Below are 14,521 nucleotides of genomic sequence, written 5' to 3'. Positions count from 1 at the left end.
GTATGTGACTGAATCCCACCCCCAAAACAGCCACTGTCAGGAAGTGCCTTTTGTCCCCTCCTAACGTGCGAGATGGCTTGCTCTACATGTGCTTCTGCCACAAGTAGTATGGTGTAGTCCTGGGCTCCTTTCCCAGTGGGAACCTTGTGGGTGGGGGTCTGTGTATGTCTCTCTTTCCCATCCTTTGCAGCTTGGTTGCAGAGAGCAGAACTTCTCATAGAAAACCCCAGCCCTAGCCAAGACAACACCCTCAACATTAAATCAGCACAAAATTCCTCTGGGCTTTCTCAGAGTTCAGCCTGCAACTCTGGCGAGGTATCTAGAGGCACATTAAAACAAATCCGGTCAAGTAAAGGGGCAGGCAAGTGATCCATGCAAAGGGCCTGACCTTTCTGGAGCTTCAAATAGAAAAGGCCTGTCTGTAAACAGTGGTAATTAGCCCTTTCAAAATTCTAACGACGATTAAAATGTAGGGATCGTTATTTTGTCAACAAACTTAGGAGAAAACTTCAGTGCCTGCCTTTGCTTGCTGGCTCTTAAAAACAGAGGCACCCAATGAACGGAGGATGGGAACACAAGCAGAGGCCTTCCTAAAACCTTGGTGTCTCATCCATAGAAAAAGAGCCAGCCTGATATTAAGCAAGGACAGGTTGACTCTCCTTCTCACAACAAGGAATTGGCACTGGGAAGCGTCTTTTAACTCTGTAATAACAGGTTTCATAGTAAATGAATGCTGATGGTCAACTAGCCAATTATGGTTTAACTATCCCTTGTTTACAGCAAGGTGTAAAACATGCCTTTAGAGTACAAAGGATCAGACTGCCTAAGCTACAATTTGTCCTTCATCCCATTATGCTCCCCTTAAGCAAGGCTGGCTCCCTCTCCACCTCCCTCCCTCCTTCTCTCTCTCTCTCTCACACATACACACACACACATAGGTATGAGCACTGAGGAACATACCTCCCCTCTGTTGATTTGCGTTTGCTTTATTTCAAATGCATATTCTTGTTTACTTTTCAAAATTTACATAAATGTCAGCATTGTATAATTTCTATGTTAACAAAGCAGTGAGCAAAATCCCTTGTATGTTTATAAAATATTATTGTTTAATTCATGTAGTTTAGGAATTCCAAATGTTGAGAATAGGAAGGAGGCCAAATACCATCTGTTTATAGCTATGCTGCATCATCATATGTGCACTTAAAAAAAAAAAAGCGGGAAAGAGCTTTCTTGGTCAATCCACTGTATTTTTTACTCAGAATTCGGGGGCTCTATTGAATCACTCTTAGATCTTTGCCAACATTCCTTGATAAGGTTTAAATTCTGACCAGTTAAGCAAAAAGAAATGTATTCACTTCAGAATATGTGTTAATTACAGATCCATGCTAGCTTTGCACAACACTCACTCTCTCTCTCTCTCTCTCTCTCTCTCTCTCTCTCTCTCTCTCTCACACACACACACACACACACACACACACACACACACACACACACACACTTTCTCTCATTTTGTTTCAATATTCATTTGCTTTTCTGATAGGACAAGATTTGTGTGTCTCTGATTTTCACATGATCATGAGAACTTCAATAATTATGTGATCATGTCTTGGTTGTGTGACACAGGCCTATTTTGGACTACATTAGCAGCAGCATCTCTGTATTAATTTCATTCCCCCAGGAGTACTGGTTGGCAAACATTATTCCCATGCATTTTCCTATGCAAACAGCTTATAGGCCTAAATCTGCTTAGCTTCGGCAGTAAGGCTGCACCATGATGTAGAATAAAACTTTTTCAAGCAGAAATGCCCCCTCTCTTGATTGCCACCTCAATCAGTCCTGTGGAACCGGTGGGGGGGGGGGACAGGGGACGGGACGACGACACTACTTTCACTTTTCAAATTCATTTCTTTGAGATGAGGGTACTCATACCTCCATGGGTATGACTCTCAGAAATATATGCATGTCAACCTTTGGGAAAGATCATCTTCATCAGGCAGCTTGTATTGAGCATCAATAATTACTAGTAATTTTTATACTAGGTTTTCATACATCTCAAAAGTGGTCTGTGAATAACCCAGAATGGTAGCACTAGAGGCTAACATTGTGTTGGCGTGAATGTTGGATTTGCAAGCCCTGGCAAGTCTTTGACACGCCTGCGGCCTGGATGCCACATGTCCCACATCCAATATCAATGTAGTCCCCAGAGTTCCAATACAAAATTTTGTGTTTGTGTTCAGGAGCTTTTATAACCGATACAACAAGTTGCAAGACGCATCAGCAGTCATCGCACAGTCTGGTAGACAGCAGGTTTGTGGAGCTTGGTTGTTGAAGAAGGAGCCATTTAAATCCAACAGTATTGTTGGTTGTATGTACTGGCATCACACAAAAACGTGATACCCTGTTTTTCCAGGATACAATGAATCACACATCCTCTATTCAGTTGCCATATTTGGCCATGACAAGACTTATCTGCAGTTGCTCTCAGAATATTTGTTTTTCTGTTTGTTCAAGGTGGCCCAACTGGTTTTGTCTGTTGTTGTTACTCTAGGTGTTAGAGTCTAACATATGAGAAATGCAGATGCAGCTATAAAGCAATAGTTTGGGGGTGGAGTAGGACTGTCCACCTGTCAATCACCTGATGCCACAATGATGTCAGCTGATGGGGCTTGCAAAGAACCTTGTGTGGTGCTTTAAAACACCCACAGTCAGCTTATTGGGACTCTTTGCAAGGAGCAAGAATTGCACCTTCAAGAACTGGCTGGCTGCTCTCCCCACCAATCACACTCTACTTTCTGCTGGAATCAGCCATACTATGGATTTCCCCTCTACAATTCCCCTTCAAAGTCCCCTTTATATGACCTATATAGCCCTGTAGGTCCAAGCTATCTGAAATAACCTGCCTGGGTTTTGATCTCTTCAAGGGAGGTCATTCTCTCAGTCCTGCCACCCTCACAGGCATGCTTGGTGGGGACCTGGGAAAGGGCCTTCTCGGTGGCTGCTCCCAGACTCTGGAACTTCCTCCTTGAAGAAACTCAACTGGCTCCTTCCTTGTTGTCCTTCCACCAGCAGGTGAAGACCACCTTGTTCCAACAGGCTTTGGGGAACTGATTGCTTTTAATCAGGGGCTGGTGCCATGCTGTGTTTTGTTGTGATTGTATGTTTTAAAATACAGTGGTACCTCGGGTTACAGACACTTCAGGTTATAGACTCGGCTAACCCAGAAATAGTACCTTGAGTTAAGAACTTTGCTTCAGGATGAGAACAGAAATCACACAGCAGTAGCGGGAGGCCCCATTAGCTAAAGTGGTACCTCAGGTTAAGAACAGTTTCAGGTTAAGAACGGAACTCCAGAACAAATTAAGTTCTTAACCCGAGGTACCACTGTAGATCTTAGAATCACAGAATTGTAGAATTGGAAGGGACCCTGAGGTCAAGGCAACCCCTGCAATGCAGGAATAGGCAGCTATTATTAATTATTATTATTATTATTATTATTATTATTATTATTATTATTATTATTATTATTATTTGTACACCACCCTTCATCTGGAGATCTCAGGATACCATCATCTCAGATAGATAAGAACACAAGATATATGTATATAGTTGTAATTCTATTATTTGTTTTTTAATTATTCCCCCCATGTTTTTAGTAATTCCTGTTTTTATCAATAAACTGTATTGAGTCACGTCAGGGGAAAAGGCGAGGTATAAATAAATTTATAATAATAATAATAATAATAATAATAATAATAATAATAATAATAATAATAGTAATATAAGATGACCCCCAGCTAGCTTGCTGTCACCACCAATCAACTGACTGATGCAGAGAGCAAGCTTCCCTTGCTTGCCCACCTCCCTATCATCTCATGTCATGTATGATGTCAGGAATGGGGCATGTGGCCATGGTTTTGGTGAAAAGGCCTTGTGGGCCAAATTGGGTCATGCAGCAGGACTAATTGAGCTTGCAGGCTGCCAGTTCCCACCCCTTCCCTGGTCTAAAATACCTTGTTGCATCATTGCTTGCCTTGTGACAGAGGGATGAGCCTCTGTTCCATGGTCCCACAATGTGGCAACCACTAGTTCACTAGAAGAGTAATAAGGCAGATATTGCAACATCATTCACACAATACCTTTAAACACTTCCATCGAATTGGTGGATTTCATCCAGTCATCAGATAAAACAATTAACTTATTTACTCTAGAGTAGCCCTGCTGTTTGTTGGAGTGCCTGTTCCATCGGTTCCCCGCCCCATCCCAAGAATGTGACAAAAACGCTGATTTTCAAAAGGTTGTCAGATGTCTTAAGAAACCACGTTGGGGGAAAATAGCAGGGGCTCCTGAAAACGCTGCTACGTTAAAACTGCACGCTGTGTCCATGCCGAATACAAGGTGTGCTTGCTTAACTGAGGGATATGTCCTTTGTTGTTAAGTCACTAAGAAGATTTGCCTTCCAAGCCCATGTTAATTAGTTAGCTTGTCAAGTCCTGTAGACGTCTTTCCACCTTTAAAAGCAGGAGATTCCCTGAGAAATGGGCTTAAAACATCCTAGCAAGGCCTGGAACGCTGAATGCCCAGATTAGTGGCAGGCTTTGTTGTGCTTCCATCGGGGCAACCCAGCTGCAGTTTATCCTACTATTGCTAATGATGCTTGGAGTGATAGAGGTGGCTTGTGGAGCTTGCATATGGGGTCCCTTCCCTGAGGAGGCGGAATAATAGCTGCTACTCAGGTGGTATATGGGAGGATAAGAGCAGATCTGCAGTTGTGTTTCTGCCTGGTGCATGGTGACTCCGAGCGGCACAATTTCAAGGTATACACTCTGAAGCAGGGCTACATATCTTCCTCTCCGCAGAGGGACCGATGTACAGGTGGAAAACCATGGCAGTAAGCTGGTTGTATCCCAGCCCTGTCAGAATGTACATCTGCGAATTCAATAATTTTGTTGCAAAGCGTTTGCCGTATTATGCAGTTGCTCAACTCCAAGCATTGCTCACTGTGTTGAAATGTCTTTTAACTTTTGCCCTTAAAGCTCCCTTGCGTCTGCTGCAATGCTCGGTGTTACAGCAACTCAAATTATTTAGCTGTACCCAGTTAGAGGGCCAATGCCTCTTTAGTTGTGATGCAAGGAACTGAAGCTCAGACCCTTTGAAAAAACAGAAGAACCCTCCTCTTCTCCTGTCACACACTCTGCTACTTACATTGTTATCTCCAAGCAATTGGTGACAGTAAAATGCACCTAAGCCTCTCTTCCTACAAACAGCATTAATAGGTTATGAGGAACACAGGAAAGCAAGGAAGGCATGTCGAGGGTGGGGAAAATGAGGAGGAAAGATGCTGACTAACAAATTTGTCTTGTTTTGCAGTGGTGAAATGTGTCATTTCAAATAGAAACGGGTATAATTCCAAGTCTGTAAAAGTAGAAATGCTATTAGGAGTGTGATGCTGTGCCCTTATGAATGACTAGCCAGGGAGAACTAGATTTCATGGCCTTGGGCGTTTTAAAAAGATAGCTCTGATCAAATGAGAAAACCAATCTGGAATCCGAGCCTTCAAGGGAGTAGCTATATAACTATTTCAGCCCGTAAGAGTGATAGCCGAATCCTAGACCACGCAAACATCAGCACATGCCAGTCTGGTTGTGGCTTTGAGTTGCCAGGCATTTAAAACTAGCCTGGATTTGCCACTTGGCAGGCTGCTACTGAACAGCATTAATGATGATGTGTCAAATGCCAAAAACAGGCTTGGCCCATCCTGTGGAGTCACGGACATACAATACGCTGAGCTGAAGCAGCCTGAAGTAGCCATGGGCTACTCTTTGTATCTTAGGAACTCTGGTTTATTCCCTCAGTGTGTGTGTGTGTGTGTGTGTGTGTGTGTGTGTTTGTAAGTTTCTGCCAAGACTTTCCATGGTCTAACTCTGCCTATCCTTTGCTGGATGCATATGGTGCAGATGAAGAAAAAGGGTTGAATTGGAGGAGGAGAAGGGAGGAAAAAGCTGCACAACAAACTATCCCCCCCCCCACAGGTCTAGCAGGCCTGGACCATTCCTAGCCTGTCCTTGTAAGATGACCCAGTTTCTCTAGTCTTCCATCCTGTATAAACTGAGAGCTACTGTCTCCCACTCCAATACATGAGTGGGTAGTCTTGCAGGGGAGTTGACTCCCAGCAGTATTTAAGACCTCAACAGCCCCAACTCTCAACATCTAAAAGAGGAGAACAGCAGCTTCCCAGCTTAGGTGCAACTTTTATGAGTGGCTGGTCAGAGCCACCTGTCAATCAGAACCTACTTGGCTCAAGAGCACCATAGAAATGGAATGTAGCCAAAATTCAGTTATTCCTCCTGACCATTCAGGACGCTCTGTGCCTTGCGAGGAAGGCCTAGCTGGTTTTCTCAAGTGTAATCTTTACTTTCTTAAAGTACCGAAAAAGCCCTTTCCCTTTTTCTTGCCTCTTATCCTTAATAAACTTTCAAAAATTGGCTGTCAGGGTTCTCTGTGTGTGTTTGTGCCAGACTCAAAGGGATATTTTCCCTTTACATGCCTAGACCATTTGGCTTCACAGTGCTTGTGTTTATCAGTGGGATTTGGCAGACAAAAGTAAGCTCTGGTGAGAAATGGATTAAAAGAGGATGATCCGTCTGCCTCATAAATAGTCACCTTGCACCTTCAGGTCTCACTTCCACCCAAGGGAACCCCAGGGAGTGTGCTGGCAGTCTACCTGAAGACCCCCTTGCACAGCTAGACTACCCAGTCAGGGAAGGGGAGAAGAGAAAAGCCCTTTTCCATTACGGCATGTACTGAAATGTGTGTGGAGAGCTACAACCACCATGGTGCCAGTGATCCTGAGCCATGTACATGGCTTAAGCACAGAGATGGGAAACTGGAGGTCTTTCCAGTGTTATTTAGGCTATAACGCCCATCTTTCCTGGCCACTGGGCATGCCGGCTGGAGCAGAGGGATGTTTGGAGTCCCTCGCCATCTGGAGGGCCACATATTACTCACCCCTGGTTTAAACCTTTGTCAGAGCTTTCCCACCCAATGTGCTCGACGTGGAAGGTTCCAGCTTGTGAAGAATATAGCAAAGAGAGCACATGATATGATTGCCTTCTCAACACAATTCAAGGCCATCACATCTATATCTCCAGCCTTGCTCTTATGAGGTCAGAATGGCATGCATGGGGTCATCTGTGTAATCTTCATTTAAAAAATACAGTGGGTTTGGTGTCATGACCCCAGACACAGACCCTCACATTACCCCAAGGAAGATGGAGAGGTAACTTGGGCTTCAGCACTCAGGAGAAGATCCTCAACACCACCTCCTGGGCCCTCCTGACCTGAGGGTGTAGGCCTCTCACTCTCCTCAGACTTAAGAGGACGAGCCCCCAGTAGCATCCCTATCATTTCCAAAGCATCAAATTCAGCACCTGCAGAATCAGACAGGTCAGCACATAGCTTCTTAACTACAGTATAGCCCTTGTCAGCCTGTATGCAGCCTCTGATGGTCCCTGCTCTTTGTTGAGACACCTTCCACAGCTTAGGTAGCAGGGCCAGTGGGAGCTGGCCGGGGTACTGACTTGCTAGAAAGACTTGCCTTGACCTGAAAAGACAGGGCTTGACCTGCTTCTTCCAAGTTCCAGCCCCTGTAGAACAGGATAGTAGGTCAGGCTGAGAAATACCGACTGTGCCAGGATTGCCCAGTGATGTTCAAGGGTGGTGGTAGGGTTTTAACACAGTTCTCCCCGGCCCATGTTCAACACTGCCATACTGGGTCTCCGATCTTGACCTATAAATGACTTGGGCTTAGCTAGGAATCCATATTCCATTGAAATTTCCAAGATAAACTGAGAATGCCCTCTTGACTATTCCATCTGTGTGTCAGGTCTGGTGATGAAGGCAAGGCACACATGGAGGCATTCTCAGTGACAGCTTCACAGTTATAAAATTCCTTCCTCTTGGAGGCTCGCCAATGTCCATGCCCAAGCATTTTTCCAGAAGTGCTGAGAGCTATTTTTCTGTGATTAAAGAGGGAAATCTGCAGAGTAACTGAGTCCACCCCTGCTCTCTGCAAACTGGGTGGTCTTCCTACCAGTTTTTTAAGACATCTGATTTTAGATGTAGTTTTGTAAATAGGCATTTATTCTTAAAATACGTTGGAAGTGGGGAGGCAGACAAACCTAAATAAGCACTGGCTTAAGCAAGAGATCCACCACCTGGGGCAGTTAAATGATTTGGATGGTAAATGCATTGGAAGCAAAAAGGGGCTAGGCTGTGATAGATGTCACCCAGGTGTGTGACTGGCAATTTGCGTGATGTAAGGGGATTTCCTGTGTGAACTAAGGCAGAAGGTTGGCATGCAGGCAGGCGGTCAAAGTGTTTAGGAGCTTGACTGAAGCTAAAAATGGACATTGCATGGAAGAGAGAGATTGAGAGATGTGCTTTGGATTACGGTGTGCTTGTATGACCTGGGAGCGGGAAAGCTTCTGTCTTGGGGTCTGTGCTGATTGTTGCTTGCCATCTAGAGTTCTATAAAGTACCTTATAATGTGCCCTGAAAAGGAGACATGTAAACCAGGTCTTAAAAGAAATTCTACAGATTTCTATGGGGCGTACTTAAAGAAGGGGTGCATGGTTACTTCCCACCTCTCTCAAGAGTTGAACTACACACGACTCTTTGTTGGGTGGGTCCCCCCCCCCGAACCTTATTTTAAAACCTTAAGAAGCTGTGGTAAGTGGCAACCTGAATTGACAATTTGTGCAGAAGGAGAAATGCTGCTTACCTTTCTCTCTGCAGGCTGTTTGTCTTATCAAAATCACCGAGACCAGACTATTTTTGTCCTGTGGGGGAGATGATGTGGATATAGGTACAATTTGCAAGGGAGGAGCAACAGGTAAGAGGGAGATGATTAACTCTTCTCCTGTGTGTTGCTTTCCCCCTGCACCCCTTTCCCCAAGCTGGGGTTCCTTCTCTATCCTGTGCTTTAAATCTAGATGTCGATGCCAATTTCTAATGTCAACAAATCCTGGAGTTGAGCTGTTAGAGACATCAAGGAAGAAATTTTTCATAATCGTTTGCTGCTGTCTTCATGCTCCTAGCTAAAGGAACTCCTAATAGTTTTTCCCAAAACACTTTTGATTTTTAAAACTTGACATGGGGTGGAAGACTCTTGACCTCCCCTGCTGTAATTGTACCTTTCAAGGTGACAGTATCAAACACATCTGTCACATCACATACACTGATAAACATTATGCATATGCTTTAAAAACATAATGCATGGAAAAGCCTTATGGTTTTCGGTTTCTAACACTTTTAATGTTAATGTTTAATGTTAATGTTAAAATTAATGTTAGTTGCAGAAACAGCTAAAATAAATTCATGAATGGATGAACATGTGTCAGTGGTGAGCTACCGCATTTTTCGCTCTACTGGACGCACCGGACCACAGGACGCACCTAGTTTTTAGAGGGGGAAATCATTGAAAAAATTCTTATTCCCCCCCTCCAGCCCCAAAGAGCAACGGACAGGCTGCGCGCCCAGAGCTTCTCAGGGCTGCAGAGGAAGCCCGGGTTCCACCCCAAGCCCCAAAGAGCAAAGAAGCCAAGACAGAGAGCGGGATCCATAGCCGTGCAACCTCTCCAGCCAGGAGCTAAACCTCTCCTGATCCATCCCGCTTGCTGCCTTGGCTTCCTCTTTAGCCTTGCGCAGCATCTTTAGCCTTGCGCAACGGGATGGATCGCGCCCGCTGTCCACCAGGGCTGGACTAGATGACTCCTGGGGTTCCCTTCCAACCCTGCAATTCTATGACCTCGGAAGGTGTTGGGGGTCTCCACCACTGGAGGCTTTTAAGTAGTGGTTGGGGGACCATCTGCCTGGCGTTCTTTAGCTGTGATTCCTACATTGTGAGGGGGCTGGACTAGATGACCCTCGGGTGGCCCTCCCAACTCTATACAGTCCTACACTTCTGTGGCAGGAGATCCACAGCCACTTCACACAATGCCCACTTCCCAGTTTTCATCAGAGAGACATGTGGCTTCAGTGTCTAGGTAGGTACCCCCCTACCTGCCACTCTTCCCCCACCCCACTTAAGCCGAGGGAATTCCTGCCCAGAGAAGCTCCCAGGTGAGGCAAGGGTTAAGATCTACCTCTGGTAAATGGCTTTCCCTTTTCTCTTCTTCTTCTATGCTATTTCCCTCTTTTGTGTTTTGTTTAATCTGTTTTTATTGTATACTAAAATAAAAGCTGCAAAGTTTCCTTTTTTATAATATCCCCCCCTCCAAACTAAAACGTTAATCTAGATAAAAACACTGATCCAGAGGAAAAGAAGGGGATGGAGAAAGGACGAAAAAAGAAAAAGAGGTAGAGATAGAGAGATTTTTTAAAAGTTGGCTTCTTTAGCCTTACACAGCCTCCCACGGCTGGAGAGGCGCGCACTGCTAAGAAGAAAGCCAGGGCAGCGAGCGGGGATGGATCGCGCTCGCTGCCCTGGCTTCCTCTTTAGCCTTGCGCAGCCTCCCGCGGCTGGAGAGGTTACGCAAGGCTTTTCTAGAGGAGTCCCTTCTCCCTCCTGGGGAAAAGCCCGTAAGAGCCGCGCAAAGCTTGTGTGTGGCTCTTGGGGGCTTTTCCTGCCTGCCTCCCCCCTGCATTCGCTCCATAGGATGCACAGACTTTTCCCCTTAGTTTTTAAGACGGGAAAAGTGCGTCCTATGGAGCGAAAAACGGTAACTATAGATTCTCTCTCATCCCTTTTTGGTCAGACTTCCTCAGAGAAGAAAGCTTTCTGTTTCTAGCAGAACCTGACTCTGTATATTTCTGATAGGCTGGCACTTGTGACAATCATGAAACCGCCTCTCTCCGTGACTGGTTGATCCTTGTGGCGATCACAAAACCACCTTCTCTCCCCACTTTGTCCTGGAGCAAATTAAAAACGAAAGCACCTTGGGTTTCTTTTTCTTTTATAAAATTTGCTGAAGAAACATTTAAGTAGATAAAAGTGTCAGGCACCTGACTATAAAAAACATTAAAAGCCCAAAGCTTGCCCAGGGAATGAGAGGAAATAGATGAAATGAGCCCTTATCCAAAGCCAGGTTTATAAGAAGTAAAAGCTAAGGGAAGCAGAGTACACCCTGCTGCAGAAAAACTGCAAGGCTTCTATAAGTGAATACAGTAGATCTCATCACACTTGAAGTTACATCTTAGTATTCTCTATTTTTAAGGATGCCCCCCATCCAAGCATCATTCTCATTGCTGCATTCTGAAAACCTGTTATGGACCCCTAAAGATTTATCCTGATTGCTGACACATTGCACATACACAACTCAATTCTTTGGGAAACATTCTTGTTTAAAACCCCATAGACAGTGTTGGTGCATCACTGCTATGAAAAGACCTGTCTGGTGCACAACTGAATGAACAGTCCTGGCAGCAGGCACATGCAATATGATCCCATTGTAATACTGTTTGATGCAAGAGTATGTTTGATCAGTTACCAGTGATGAATATCATATCACATCAAACAATATGATACAGTCTCATTGTATGGAATTATGGCTGCTGTCAATCAGGCAGTCTTCTGCTCCTTTAACTGTCACCTTTGGGGAATGGAATAAAATGATAGCTACACATACATTAATAAATGAGCTCCTGCATGAATTCCATACAGACCTGTTGAGATTTTGTTGTTCTTTTCTTTCTGTGGTTTCTCTCTCTCGCTCTCCCCCTCATTTTCTTCTTTTTAAAACACATACTGAACAAGAGTTCACTTAGTTTATAGAACTCACCATATGAGAAGCTCTATATTACCTTGTTATGCCCCGCTCCAGAATAACAGTAGATAAAACCCACTTAAGTTATATCTGTGGTATAGATCAGAAGTGGGTTACCTCAGGTATGAGGGCCATACATGGCCTGCCTTGTCTGCCTAGACTCTCCCTAGGTTACGCCGCTCATTAGCCACACTTTGCAGCCTCCCTGGGTGTTTTTACGTGGCTGGAATGGGTCCTTAAACTCTGCTCCTGCGTCTCGTTTGCCTCGATGGCAGTGAGCATGTGCAAAGGTAAAATTTATATTCTTTGCACCTCCCACATTTGCCTCTAGTCCCACCCATGACTACCATATGGCCTCTGGAAGGAAACACAGCCCTCAGTCTGAAAAAGGGTTGTCACTCCTGCTATGAATTCTCAGAAATTACCTTGCATCCTAAAGAAGAGTCCTACAAACCATGCTGACTATTCTGTAACTTCTTCTGCTTAGGCCTAATAGAGGTATTTCCTATTGATTTATTATTATTATTATAATACATCGACCTAACATTCATTTTTATTTCCTAGTCTTTTCTTCTTCTTTTTTTAAAAGAATTATATTGGAGTTTGATGAGCATTTCTTTAACATAAATTACCCCAGTAACAGCCTCTGTATTGAAATCATTTTCATATTGTTTTTGTCTGTCTGCTGTCCTAGTTGGTATATTGCCTGCCTCCACCAGACTACATAAATGTCTTGTCTGTTTTGGAGTGTGTGTGTTTCCTGCAGGGGAGAGAATTGGTGACTTTGAGTTTCTTTGAGTTCCCCTTGTTCCTCACTACATCTGAGTGCCTGATTTATATTGATATGTTGACATGGGCATTGTGGTATGTATGTGCAAGAGCCAGAGAAATGTCTACCACATTCACATATGTCAGTAAGTCTGGGATCAACACCCCTGATTGTTATAGTTTTTGTTTCTCCCACCAGCTGTCCCTTTCTCTTACCTATGCACAAGGAACCCCTGAGACACCATGGTAGTTACAGGGCCTATGTCTGGAAAGTCACTGTGACAGCAAGATGGTAGACTAGGTGCCATTAGTTTCCTCCAGCAGGACCAATCTTACTTACTTTTTATTTTCTTTTTAGCAAGCATATCACATAGGGAAGCACACGTCTCTTTGTCTCTCATTTTAACTGCACAAGCACACACTCTCAGGTATAGCAAAAGGCCAGCAACTCTGTGTATGAAATGTTGCTTGCTGTGCTCTGCTTCTCTGATGGCCTCCTGCAAATCTCACAAGATCTGGTCAATAGTGTATAGATACAGGGGAATAGTGCTGTTGTTGTTTTAGAAAACGCAAGTATTACCAATAATTTAGCCTCATAGTAATGGATCTGCAGCCTGGGCCTGAATGAACCACTATTTATAACCACATCTGCTCTCATTCCTCTCTTGTTTCCTGTTCCTCTTCCTTCCCTCAAGCATTTGCTATCCCTCTCTCTTGCTCCCCTTTCCCCCCTTTGTTGACCTCTTGATCGTAAGATACCTGGGGGAAGAGGACCTGGTGCTTTGTTTTTTCATGCATTGCTGTGAAAAGTGCACTATTAATTTATGATGCCAAACAAACAATTAATTAGAATAAGCTCGCTCAGACTGACTGTTTGAAACAGGTCTTCCTGTGCACCGCACCAACTGCAGTATGCTGCCATGCTGACTTCGGCTTCCGACGAATACAATAGCCTGTCACATTGCCATCTTCAGCTGTCATGTTGTCATCAGGCATCCCAGACTACTGAGGGTCAGCATTCAAAGAGAAGCTCTTCTTGCAAGCTGGGCTTCCTTTCAAGATCAAGCCCAAGTGTGAATCCATTGTGCTGCACCTTATTGCGCAGAAGACGCTAATTTGGTAGATGCACTCTGCCGTATTCTGATCTTGCCTGATCATACAAGCTGTGTGCAAGAGATCTGCCAAAAGTGGTTGGAGTGGCAAATTTCTGCCAAAACTATGCTGCGTGGCATGGTATGTCGTGCTGTCGAATCTTAGGAAAACTATAACCCGGTAAGGTGTTGTTGTTGTATGAAGAAGAAGAAAAATACTACTAAGATGCAGCCTGAGCTGAAAAGGGCTTACAGTCCAAATATGAGACATATGACAACAAGAGAATGGAACTGTTGTTGGAGCAGCCTTCCTTCTCTTTAAAAATAATGTTAACAGTAGTGCTTTCCTCCTGAGGTGATTATACCTCCAAGGGCTCCTTCTGTTAAAGAAGTATTTGCCTAAGTCTTCTGGCCCTGTTCCAGTTTGGATAATTACACTCAACCTAATTTATTAAGTTTTATTTGGATGGCTGTATTCGCCCCTTTGCTTGCCTCAATATTGTACAGGCGACGCTGTTAAAACTTGTGCACGTTTTAGGAGAGGGTGAAGGCAATTCAATTTAGATATACAAATAAGACTTTAATGATCCCTGATTTGTGAAGCTGTTGTACGCATAGCAATTCTGGAGCCAGCATTGTTAGGAGGTGAACTGAAACAGGAATAAAAGTGAATTTGTGCTCCCATTAAGATTGCTTTCAGACTTCAAAGCAGCTGTAAATCAGGCTGCGGTGTTCCAGTAAGCTCACCCATTATCCACCGTAGTCGTGCTGACATCTTTTCAAATCGGAGGATGAGGGTTTGGTGAGGAGGCCTCATTTCATGCAAGTACTCCCAGCAATGGAAAACGTAACAAAAAGTTGTGCAAGTGTATGTACCACTGTAGTATAGAGTCGTTTTTC

At 44.2% G+C, this 14,521-nt stretch overlaps 1 protein-coding gene across 1 annotated transcript in view; it reads left to right on the top strand.

Annotated features, from left to right (window-relative positions):
* GTDC1 (glycosyltransferase like domain containing 1) overlaps positions 1–14,302 on the top strand; it is a 246,325-nt gene extending 232,023 nt beyond the window's left edge. The window contains exon 11 of the transcript XR_014001624.1: positions 13,414–14,302. The gene's annotated coding sequence lies outside the window, so the exon portion shown is untranslated. The remainder of the gene's footprint in view (positions 1–13,413) is intronic.
* Positions 14,303–14,521: the final 219 nt, after the last annotated feature.

This window comes from Podarcis bocagei (genome assembly GCF_964188305.1).
Source record: "Podarcis bocagei genome assembly, chromosome: 1".
In the NCBI taxonomy this organism is placed as follows: domain Eukaryota; kingdom Metazoa; phylum Chordata; class Lepidosauria; order Squamata; family Lacertidae; genus Podarcis; species Podarcis bocagei.
The sequence above is the reverse complement of the archived record's forward strand: the minus strand, read 5'-3'. Positions and strand labels throughout refer to the sequence as shown.